We start from the raw sequence: 12,835 nt of genomic DNA on the forward strand, positions 1-12,835 counted from the left end.
CATACTTAGAAAACTATCTACTGGACCATAAGGAAATATTTTATTTATTCTACAAAATCATTTTTACATAAATGTATATGGTGTTTTTAAAAACAATAAGCTATTTTCTTTAAATCAATTGAAAAATCAATAGAAAAATGTTCAGGTAGGTGGCTTGTTGGTCTAGGGTTATGATTCTCACTTAGGGTGTGAGAGGTCCCAGGTTCAAATCATGGACGAGCCCAAATTTTCAGATTCTTTGACATAGTTCCATTATCTTATTGAAGTCAATTTCCTGAGTAAAATCTTCAACGGAATATTAATTTTTAAAAACTCACAAAATAGATTGGATTTACTTATTTGCACAATTGAATTTTGTTTTTTGTCAAACTGCTAAAATTATTTGTAATTACTTACCTGCACATAGCATGTGACATGTCTTGGGTTTTATCCATCAGAAAAACTCTGCTGGGCATCATAAAACTTTGCACAGCAATTTCCAAGCAAGTATACTTAGAAAAATATTGACTATTAGGAAATATTTTATTTATGATAATATTTCCTCCTTGTATACATTAGTGACTGCTTTAAAATAATACAATTTTCACTTAAAAACAGTTAAGAAATCAAATAAAACATGCTTACTTGATTCTATGACTCTCACTTTGGGTGTGAGAAGTCCCGGGTTCAAATCCTGGACGAGCCCAACTTTTCAGATTCTTTGACATGGTTCCATTATCTTATTGAAGTCAATTTCCTGAGTGAATTTCAACTGAACGTTGTTTTTTCAAAACTCTCAAAATAGATTGGAATTACTTATTTGCACAATTGAATTTTGTTTTTTGTCAAACTGCTAAAATTATTTGTAAGTACTTATCTGCACATAGCATGTGACATGTCTTGGGTTTTATCCATCAGAAAAACTCTGCTGGGCATCATAAAACTTTGCACAGCATTTTCCAAGCAAGTATACTTAGAAAAATATTGACTATTAGGAAATATTTTATTTATGCTAATATTTCCTCCTTGTATACATTAGTGACTGCTTTAAAAGAATACCATTTTCACATAAAAACAGTTAAGAAATCAAATAAACCACACTTATTTCAGTTGGCTCGTTGGTCTAGGAGTATGATTCTCGCTTTGGGTGTGAGAGGTCCCGGGCTCAAATCCCGGATGAGCCCTCTATTTCTTTTGTACGGTGCATCTCATGGTTTATATATAGCTGATTTTCTCAATTGGCTAAGTCAATAGCATCAACTGAGTTTTGTTTTTGCCATACTCCCAATAGAATTTGTACATACTTATGAATCTTGCCTTCATCATTTTTCAATTGCCTTTCTTCTATTTATGCATGATTTACACATAGCTTTTGACAAGTCTTGGGTTTTATCGAATAGACAAGTCCAAACTCTGTAGCCATTTTTAAATCTTGTCACTGTACTTTCCAAATAAGCACACAAAGAAAACTATCAATAGAATCTTACGGAAACATTTTAGTTGTTCTAAAAATAAGAGCATACTTATTCAAATTTCAACTGTATTGTGGTATATTAGGAAACTGCAGGTTCCCTACTGTCTAGATAGCTTTGAATGTTTTAAAAGAATAGTCTCATTTTGAAACACAAAAAGTTCAAAATGAAATTGCAAGGTTTTCTTTTGCCTTTCTTCTGTGTCTGGAAGCATGATTTGTACATTGCATATGACAAGTTTTTAGCTTCATCCATGAGAGAAGTCCAAACTCTGTAGGCACTCACAAATCTTGTCCCTGCACTTTTCCTATATGCATACTTAGAAAACTATCTACTGGACCATAAGGAAATATTTTATTTATTCTACAAAATCATTTTTACATAAATGTATATGGTGTTTTTAAAAACAAAAAGCTATTTTCTTTAAATCAATTGAAAAATCAATAGAAAAATGTTCAGGTAGGTGGCTTGTTGGTCTAGGGTTATGATTCTCACTTAGGGTGTGAGAGGTCCCAGGTTCAAATCATGGACGAGCCCAAATTTTCTGATTCTTTGACATAGTTCCATTATCTTATTGAAGTAAATTTCCTGAGTAAAATCTTCAACGGAATATTAATTTTTAAAAACTCACAAAATAGATTGGATTTACTTATTTGCACAATTGAATTTTGTTTTTTGTCAAACTGCTAAAATTATTTGTAATTACTTACCTGCACATAGCATGTGACATGTCTTGGGTTTTATCCATCAGAAAAACTCTGCTGGGCATCATAAAACTTTGCACAGCAATTTCCAAGCAAGTATACTTAGAAAAATATTGACTATTAGGAAATATTTTATTTATGATAATATTTCCTCCTTGTATACATTAGTGACTGCTTTAAAATAATACAATTTTCACATAAAAACAGTTAAGAAATCAAAAAAAACATGCTTACTTGATGACTCTATGATTCTCACTTTGGGTGCGAGAGGTCACGGGTTCAAATCCCGGACGAGCCCAAATTTTTAGATTCTTTTACATGGTTCCATTATCTTATTGAAGTCAATTTCCAGAGTGAATTTCAACTGAATATTGTTTTTTCAAAACTCTCAAAATAGATTGGATTTACTTATTTGCAGAATTGAATTTTGTTTTTTGTCAAACTGCTAAAATTATTTGTAAGTACTTATCTGCACATAGCATGTGACATGTCTTGGGTTTTATCCATCAGAAAAACTCTGCGGGGCATCATAAAAGTTTGCACAGCAATTTCCAAGCAAGTATACTTAGAAAAATATTGACTATTAGGAAAAATTTTATTTATGATAATATTTCCTCCTTGTATACATTAGTGACTGCTTTAAAATAATACAATTTTCACATAAAAACAGTTAAGAAATCAAATAAAACATGCTTACTTGATTCTATGACTCTCACTTTGGGTGTGAGAGGTCCCGGGTTCAAATCCTGGACGAGCCCAACTTTTCAGATTCTTTGACATGGTTCCATTATCTTATTGAAGTCAATTTCCTGAGTGAATTTCAACTGAATGTTGTTTTTTCAAAACTCTCAAAATAGATTGGATTTACTTATTTGCACAATTGAATTTTGTTTTTTGTCAAACTGCTAAAATTATTTGTAAGTACTTATCTGCACATAGCATGTGACATGTCTTGGGTTTTATCCATCAGAAAAACTCTGCTGGGCATCATAAAACTTTGCACAGCATTTTCCAAGCAAGTATACTTAGAAAAATATTGACTATTAGGAAATATTTTATTTATGCTAATATTTCCTCCTTGTATACATTAGTGACTGCTTTAAATGAATACAATTTTCACATAAAAACAGTTAAGAAATCAAATAAACCACACTTATTTCAGTTGGCTCGTTGGCCTAGGGGTATGATTCTCGCTTTGGGTGCGAGAGGTCCCAGGTTCAAGTCCCGGACGAGCCCTCTTTTTCTTTTGTACGGTGCATCTCATGGTTTATATATAGCTGATTTTCTCAATTGGCTAAGTCAATAGCATCAACTGAGTTTTGTTTTTGCCATACTCCCAATAGAATTTGTACATACTTATGAATCTTGCCTTCATCATTTTTCAATTGCCTTTCTTCTATTTATGCATGATTTACACATAGCTTTTGACAAGTCTTGGGTTTTATCGATCAGACAAGTCCAAACTCTGTAGCCATTTTTAAATCTTGTCACTGCACTTTCCAAATAAGCACACAAAGAAAACTATCAATAGAATCTTACGGAAACATTTTAGTTGTTCTAAAAATAAGAGCATACTTATTCAAATTTCAACTGTATTGTGGTATATTAGGAAAACTGCAGGTTCCCTACTGTCTAGATAGCTTTGAATGTTTTAAAAGAATAGTCTCATTTTGATACACAAAAAGTTCAAAAATGAAATTGCAAGGTTTTCTTTTGCCTTTCTTCTGTGTCTGGAAGCATGATTTGTACATTGCATATGACAAGTCTTTAGCTTCGTCCATGAGAGAAGTCCAAACTGTGTAGGCACTCACAAATCTTGTCCCTGCACTTTTCCTATATGCATACTTAGAAAACTATCTACTGGACCATAAGGAAATATTTTATTTATTCTACAAATTCATTTTTACATAAATGTATATGGTGTTTTTAAAAACAAAAAGCTATTTTCTTTAAATCAATTGAAAAATCAATAGAAAAATGTTCAGGTAGGTGGCTTGTTGGTCTAGGGTTATGATTCTCGCTTAGGGTTTGAGAGGTCCCAGGTTCAAATCATGGATGAGCCCAAATTTTCTGATTCTTTGACATAGTTCCATTATCTTATTGAAGTCAATTTCCTGAGTAAAATCTTCAACGGAATATTAATTTTTAAAAACTCACAAAATAGATTGGATTTTCTTATTTGCACAATTGAATTTTGTTTTTTGTCAAACTACTAAAATTATTTGTAATTACTTACCTGCACATAGCATGTGACATGTCTTGGGTTTTATCCATCAGAAAAACTCTGCTGGGCATCATAAAACTTTGCACAGCAATTCCCAAGCAAGTATACTTAGAAAAATATTGACTATTAGGAAATATTTTATTTATGATAATATTTCCTCCTTGTATACATTAGTGACTGCTTTAAAATAATACAATTTTCACTTAAAAACAGTTAAGAAATCAAATAAAACATGCTTACTTGATTCTATGACTCTCACTTTGGGTGTGAGAGGTCCCGGGTTCAAATCCTGGACGAGCCCAACTTTTCAGATTCTTTGACATGGTTCCATTATCTTATTGAAGTCAATTTCCTGAGTGAATTTCAACTGAACGTTGTTTTTTCAAAACTCTCAAAATAGATTGGAATTACTTATTTGCACAATTGAATTTTGTTTTTTGTCAAACTGCTAAAATTATTTGTAAGTACTTATCTGCACATAGCATGTGACATGTCTTGGGTTTTATCCATCAGAAAAACTCTGCTGGGCATTATAAAACTTTGCACAGCATTTTCCAAGCAAGTATACTTAGAAAAATATTGACTATTAGGAAATATTTTATTTATGCTAATATTTCCTCCTTGTATACATTAGTGACTGCTTTAAAAGAATACCATTTTCACATAAAAACAGTTAAGAAATCAAATAAACCACACTTATTTCAGTTGGCTCGTTGGTCTAGGAGTATGATTCTCGCTTTGGGTGTGAGAGGTCCTGGGCTCAAATCCCGGATGAGCCCTCTATTTCTTTTGTATGGTGCATCTCATGGTTTATATATAGCTGATTTTCTCAATTGGCTAAGTCAATAGCATCAACTGAGTTTTGTTTTTGCCATACTCCCAATAGAATTTGTACATACTTATGAATCTTGCCTTCATCATTTTTCAATTGCCTTTCTTCTATTTATGCATGATTTACACATAGCTTTTGACAAGTCTTGGGTTTTATCGAATAGACAAGTCCAAACTCTGTAGCCATTTTTAAATCTTGTCACTGTACTTTCCAAATAAGCACACAAAGAAAACTATCAATAGAATCTTACGGAAACATTTTAGTTGTTCTAAAAATAAGAGCATACTTATTCAAATTTCAACTGTATTGTGGTATATTAGGAAACTGCAGGTTCCCTACTGTCTAGATAGCTTTGAATGTTTTAAAAGAATAGTCTCATTTTGAAACACAAAAAGTTCAAAATGAAATTGCAAGGTTTTCTTTTGCCTTTCTTCTGTGTCTGGAAGCATGATTTGTACATTGCATATGACAAGTTTTTAGCTTCATCCATGAGAGAAGTCCAAACTCTGTAGGCACTCACAAATCTTGTCCCTGCACTTTTCCTATATGCATACTTAGAAAACTATCTACTGGACCATAAGGAAATATTTTATTTATTCTACAAAATCATTTTTACATAAATGTATATGGTGTTTTTAAAAACAAAAAGCTATTTTCTTTAAATCAATTGAAAAATCAATAGAAAAATGTTCAGGTAGGTGGCTTGTTGGTCTAGGGTTATGATTCTCACTTAGGGTGTGAGAGGTCCCAGGTTCAAATCATGGACGAGCCCAAATTTTCAGATTCTTTGACATAGTTCCATTATCTTATTGAAGTCAATTTCCTGAGTAAAATCTTCAACGGAATATTAATTTTTAAAAACTCACAAAATAGATTGGATTTACTTATTTGCACAATTGAATTTTGTTTTTTGTCAAACTGCTAAAATTATTTGTAATTACTTACCTGCACATAGCATGTGACATGTCTTGGGTTTTATCCATCAGAAAAACTCTGCTGGGCATCATAAAACTTTGCACAGCAATTTCCAAGCAAGTATACTTAGAAAAATATTGACTATTAGGAAATATTTTATTTATGATAATATTTCCTCCTTGTATACATTAGTGACTGCTTTAAAATAATACAATTTTCACATAAAAACAGTTAAGAAATCAAAAAAAACATGCTTACTTGATGACTCTATGATTCTCACTTTGGGTGCGAGAGGTCACGGGTTCAAATCCCGGACGAGCCCAAATTTTTAGATTCTTTTACATGGTTCCATTATCTTATTGAAGTCAATTTCCAGAGTGAATTTCAACTGAATATTGTTTTTTCAAAACTCTCAAAATAGATTGGATTTACTTATTTGCAGAATTGAATTTTGTTTTTTGTCAAACTGCTAAAATTATTTGTAAGTACTTATCTGCACATAGCATGTGACATGTCTTGGGTTTTATCCATCAGAAAAACTCTGCGGGGCATCATAAAAGTTTGCACAGCAATTTCCAAGCAAGTATACTTAGAAAAATATTGACTATTAGGAAATATTTTATTTATGATAATATTTCCTCCTTGTATACATTAGTGACTGCTTTAAAATAATACAATTTTCACATAAAAACAGTTAAGAAATCAAATAAAACATGCTTACTTGATTCTATGACTCTCACTTTGGGTGTGAGAGGTCCCGGGTTCAAATCCTGGACGAGCCCAACTTTTCAGATTCTTTGACATGGTTCCATTATCTTATTGAAGTCAATTTCCTGAGTGAATTTCAACTGAATGTTGTTTTTTCAAAACTCTCAAAATAGATTGGATTTACTTATTTGCACAATTGAATTTTGTTTTTTGTCAAACTGCTAAAATTATTTGTAAGTACTTATCTGCACATAGCATGTGACATGTCTTGGGTTTTATCCATCAGAAAAACTCTGCTGGGCATCATAAAACTTTGCACAGCATTTTCCAAGCAAGTATACTTAGAAAAATATTGACTATTAGGAAATATTTTATTTATGCTAATATTTCCTCCTTGTATACATTAGTGACTGCTTTAAAAGAATACCATTTTCACATAAAAACAGTTAAGAAATCAAATAAACCACACTTATTTCAGTTGGCTCGTTGGCCTAGGGGTATGATTCTCGCTTTGGGTGCGAGAGGTCCCAGGTTCAAGTCCCGGACGAGCCCTCTTTTTCTTTTGTATGGTGCATCTCATGGTTTATATATAGCTGATTTTCTCAATTGGCTAAGTCAATAGCATCAACTGAGTTTTGTTTTTGCCATACTCCCAATAGAATTTGTACATACTTATGAATCTTGCCTTCATCATTTTTCAATTGCCTTTCTTCTATTTATGCATGATTTACACATAGCTTTTGACAAGTCTTGGGTTTTATCGATCAGACAAGTCCAAACTCTGTAGCCATTTTTAAATCTTGTCACTGCACTTTCCAAATAAGCACACAAAGAAAACTATCAATAGAATCTTACGGAAACATTTTAGTTGTTCTAAAAATAAGAGCATACTTATTCAAATTTCAACTGTATTGTGGTATATTAGGAAACTGCAGGTTCCCTACTGTCTAGATAGCTTTGAATGTTTTAAAAGAATAGTCTCATTTTGAAACACAAAAAGTTCAAAATGAAATTGCAAGGTTTTCTTTTGCCTTTCTTCTGTGTCTGGAAGCATGATTTGTACATTGCATATGACAAGTTTTTAGCTTCATCCATGAGAGAAGTCCAAACTCTGTAGGCACTCACAAATCTTGTCCCTGCACTTTTCCTATATGCATACTTAGAAAACTATCTACTGGACCATAAGGAAATATTTTATTTATTCTACAAAATCATTTTTACATAAATGTATATGGTGTTTTTAAAAACAAAAAGCTATTTTCTTTAAATCAATTGAAAAATCAATAGAAAAATGTTCAGGTAGGTGGCTTGTTGGTCTAGGGTTATGATTCTCACTTAGGGTGTGAGAGGTCCCAGGTTCAAATCATGGACGAGCCCAAATTTTCAGATTCTTTGACATAGTTCCATTATCTTATTGAAGTCAATTTCCTGAGTAAAATCTTCAACGGAATATTAATTTTTAAAAACTCACAAAATAGATTGGATTTACTTATTTGCACAATTGAATTTTGTTTTTTGTCAAACTGCTAAAATTATTTGTAATTACTTACCTGCACATAGCATGTGACATGTCTTGGGTTTTATCCATCAGAAAAACTCTGCTGGGCATCATAAAACTTTGCACAGCAATTTCCAAGCAAGTATACTTAGAAAAATATTGACTATTAGGAAATATTTTATTTATGATAATATTTCCTCCTTGTATACATTAGTGACTGCTTTAAAATAATACAATTTTCACATAAAAACAGTTAAGAAATCAAAAAAAACATGCTTACTTGATGACTCTATGATTCTCACTTTGGGTGCGAGAGGTCACGGGTTCAAATCCCGGACGAGCCCAAATTTTTAGATTCTTTTACATGGTTCCATTATCTTATTGAAGTCAATTTCCAGAGTGAATTTCAACTGAATATTGTTTTTTCAAAACTCTCAAAATAGATTGGATTTACTTATTTGCAGAATTGAATTTTGTTTTTTGTCAAACTGCTAAAATTATTTGTAAGTACTTATCTGCACATAGCATGTGACATGTCTTGGGTTTTATCCATCAGAAAAACTCTGCGGGGCATCATAAAAGTTTGCACAGCAATTTCCAAGCAAGTATACTTAGAAAAATATTGACTATTAGGAAAAATTTTATTTATGATAATATTTCCTCCTTGTATACATTAGTGACTGCTTTAAAATAATACAATTTTCACATAAAAACAGTTAAGAAATCAAATAAAACATGCTTACTTGATTCTATGACTCTCACTTTGGGTGTGAGAGGTCCCGGGTTCAAATCCTGGACGAGCCCAACTTTTCAGATTCTTTGACATGGTTCCATTATCTTATTGAAGTCAATTTCCTGAGTGAATTTCAACTGAATGTTGTTTTTTCAAAACTCTCAAAATAGATTGGATTTACTTATTTGCACAATTGAATTTTGTTTTTTGTCAAACTGCTAAAATTATTTGTAAGTACTTATCTGCACATAGCATGTGACATGTCTTGGGTTTTATCCATCAGAAAAACTCTGCTGGGCATCATAAAACTTTGCACAGCATTTTCCAAGCAAGTATACTTAGAAAAATATTGACTATTAGGAAATATTTTATTTATGATAATATTTCCTCCTTGTATACATTAGTGACTGCTTTAAAATAATACAATTTTCACTTAAAAACAGTTAAGAAATCAAATAAAACATGCTTACTTGATTCTATGACTCTCACTTTGGGTGTGAGAGGTCCCGGGTTCAAATCCTGGACGAGCCCAACTTTTCAGATTCTTTGACATGGTTCCATTATCTTATTGAAGTCAATTTCCTGAGTGAATTTCAACTGAACGTTGTTTTTTCAAAACTCTCAAAATAGATTGGAATTACTTATTTGCACAATTGAATTTTGTTTTTTGTCAAACTGCTAAAATTATTTGTAAGTACTTATCTGCACATAGCATGTGACATGTCTTGGGTTTTATCCATCAGAAAAACTCTGCTGGGCATCATAAAACTTTGCACAGCATTTTCCAAGCAAGTATACTTAGAAAAATATTGACTATTAGGAAATATTTTATTTATGCTAATATTTCCTCCTTGTATACATTAGTGACTGCTTTAAAAGAATACCATTTTCACATAAAAACAGTTAAGAAATCAAATAAACCACACTTATTTCAGTTGGCTCGTTGGTCTAGGAGTATGATTCTCGCTTTGGGTGTGAGAGGTCCTGGGCTCAAATCCCGGATGAGCCCTCTATTTCTTTTGTATGGTGCATCTCATGGTTTATATATAGCTGATTTTCTCAATTGGCTAAGTCAATAGCATCAACTGAGTTTTGTTTTTGCCATACTCCCAATAGAATTTGTACATACTTATGAATCTTGCCTTCATCATTTTTCAATTGCCTTTCTTCTATTTATGCATGATTTACACATAGCTTTTGACAAGTCTTGGGTTTTATCGAATAGACAAGTCCAAACTCTGTAGCCATTTTTAAATCTTGTCACTGTACTTTCCAAATAAGCACACAAAGAAAACTATCAATAGAATCTTACGGAAACATTTTAGTTGTTCTAAAAATAAGAGCATACTTATTCAAATTTCAACTGTATTGTGGTATATTAGGAAACTGCAGGTTCCCTACTGTCTAGATAGCTTTGAATGTTTTAAAAGAATAGTCTCATTTTGAAACACAAAAAGTTCAAAATGAAATTGCAAGGTTTTCTTTTGCCTTTCTTCTGTGTCTGGAAGCATGATTTGTACATTGCATATGACAAGTTTTTAGCTTCATCCATGAGAGAAGTCCAAACTCTGTAGGCACTCACAAATCTTGTCCCTGCACTTTTCCTATATGCATACTTAGAAAACTATCTACTGGACCATAAGGAAATATTTTATTTATTCTACAAAATCATTTTTACATAAATGTATATGGTGTTTTTAAAAACAAAAAGCTATTTTCTTTAAATCAATTGAAAAATCAATAGAAAAATGTTCAGGTAGGTGGCTTGTTGGTCTAGGGTTATGATTCTCACTTAGGGTGTGAGAGGTCCCAGGTTCAAATCATGGACGAGCCCAAATTTTCAGATTCTTTGACATAGTTCCATTATCTTATTGAAGTCAATTTCCTGAGTAAAATCTTCAACGGAATATTAATTTTTAAAAACTCACAAAATAGATTGGATTTACTTATTTGCACAATTGAATTTTGTTTTTTGTCAAACTGCTAAAATTATTTGTAATTACTTACCTGCACATAGCATGTGACATGTCTTGGGTTTTATCCATCAGAAAAACTCTGCTGGGCATCATAAAACTTTGCACAGCAATTTCCAAGCAAGTATACTTAGAAAAATATTGACTATTAGGAAATATTTTATTTATGATAATATTTCCTCCTTGTATACATTAGTGACTGCTTTAAAATAATACAATTTTCACATAAAAACAGTTAAGAAATCAAAAAAAACATGCTTACTTGATGACTCTATGATTCTCACTTTGGGTGCGAGAGGTCACGGGTTCAAATCCCGGACGAGCCCAAATTTTTAGATTCTTTTACATGGTTCCATTATCTTATTGAAGTCAATTTCCAGAGTGAATTTCAACTGAATATTGTTTTTTCAAAACTCTCAAAATAGATTGGATTTACTTATTTGCAGAATTGAATTTTGTTTTTTGTCAAACTGCTAAAATTATTTGTAAGTACTTATCTGCACATAGCATGTGACATATCTTGGGTTTTATCCATCAGAAAAACTCTGCGGGGCATCATAAAAGTTTGCACAGCAATTTCCAAGCAAGTATACTTAGAAAAATATTGACTATTAGGAAATATTTTATTTATGATAATATTTCCTCCTTGTATACATTAGTGACTGCTTTAAAATAATACAATTTTCACATAAAAACAGTTAAGAAATCAAATAAAACATGCTTACTTGATTCTATAACTCTCACTTTGGGTGTGAGAGGTCCCGGGTTCAAATCCTGGATGAGCCCAACTTTTCAGATTCTTTGACATGGTTCCATTATCTTATTGAAGTCAATTTCCTGAGTGAATTTCAACTGAATGTTGTTTTTTCAAAACTCTCAAAATAGATTGGATTTACTTATTTGCACAATTGAATTTTGTTTTTTGTCAAACTGCTAAAATTATTTGTAAGTACTTATCTGCACATAGCATGTGACATGTCTTGGGTTTTATCCATCAGAAAAACTCTGCTGGGCATCATAAAACTTTGCACAGCATTTTCCAAGCAAGTATACTTAGAAAAATATTGACTATTAGGAAATATTTTATTTATGCTAATATTTCCTCCTTGTATACATTAGTGACTGCTTTAAAAGAATACCATTTTCACATTAAAACAGTTAAGAAATCAAATAAACCACACTTATTTCAGTTGGCTCGTTGGCCTAGGGGTATGATTCTCGCTTTGGGTGCGAGAGGTCCCAGGTTCAAGTCCCGGACGAGCCCTCTTTTTCTTTTGTACGGTGCATCTCATGGTTTATATATAGCTGATTTTCTCAATTGGCTAAGTCAATAGCATCAACTGAGTTTTGTTTTTGCCATACTCCCAATAGAATTTGTACATACTTATGAATCTTGCCTTCATCATTTTTCAATTGCCTTTCTTCTATTTATGCATGATTTACACATAGCTTTTGACAAGTCTTGGGTTTTATCGATCAGACAAGTCCAAACTCTGTAGCCATTTTTAAATCTTGTCACTGCACTTTCCAAATAAGCACACAAAGAAAACTATCAATAGAATCTTACGGAAACATTTTAGTTGTTCTAAAAATAAGAGCATACTTATTCAAATTTCAACTGTATTGTGGTATATTAGGAAAACTGCAGGTTCCCTACTGTCTAGATAGCTTTGAATGTTTTAAAAGAATAGTCTCATTTTGATACACAAAAAGTTCAAAAATGAAATTGCAAGCTTTTCTTTTGCCTTTCTTCTGTGTCTGGAAGCATGATTTGTACATTGCATATGACAAGTCTTT

The 12,835-nt window shown here is 32.0% G+C and overlaps 3 non-coding genes across 3 annotated transcripts; all 3 read left to right on the forward strand.

Annotated features, from left to right (window-relative positions):
• The first annotated feature begins 3,319 nt into the window (after window positions 1-3,319).
• TRNAP-UGG (transfer RNA proline (anticodon UGG)) lies at window positions 3,320-3,391 on the forward strand. Its single transcript has one exon. It is a non-coding gene; the product is annotated as a tRNA-Pro (tRNA).
• A 3,923-nt stretch (window positions 3,392-7,314) lies between these two features.
• TRNAP-UGG (transfer RNA proline (anticodon UGG)) lies at window positions 7,315-7,386 on the forward strand. The gene has a single exon. It is a non-coding gene; the product is annotated as a tRNA-Pro (tRNA).
• A 4,844-nt stretch (window positions 7,387-12,230) lies between these two features.
• TRNAP-UGG (transfer RNA proline (anticodon UGG)) lies at window positions 12,231-12,302 on the forward strand. The gene has a single exon. It is a non-coding gene; the product is annotated as a tRNA-Pro (tRNA).
• The last annotated feature ends 533 nt before the right edge of the window (window positions 12,303-12,835 follow it).

The sequence above is a fragment of the Taudactylus pleione genome, unplaced genomic scaffold (assembly GCF_031769625.1).
Source record: "Taudactylus pleione unplaced genomic scaffold, aTauple2 ptg000317l, whole genome shotgun sequence".
NCBI lineage: Eukaryota > Metazoa > Chordata > Amphibia > Anura > Myobatrachidae > Taudactylus > Taudactylus pleione.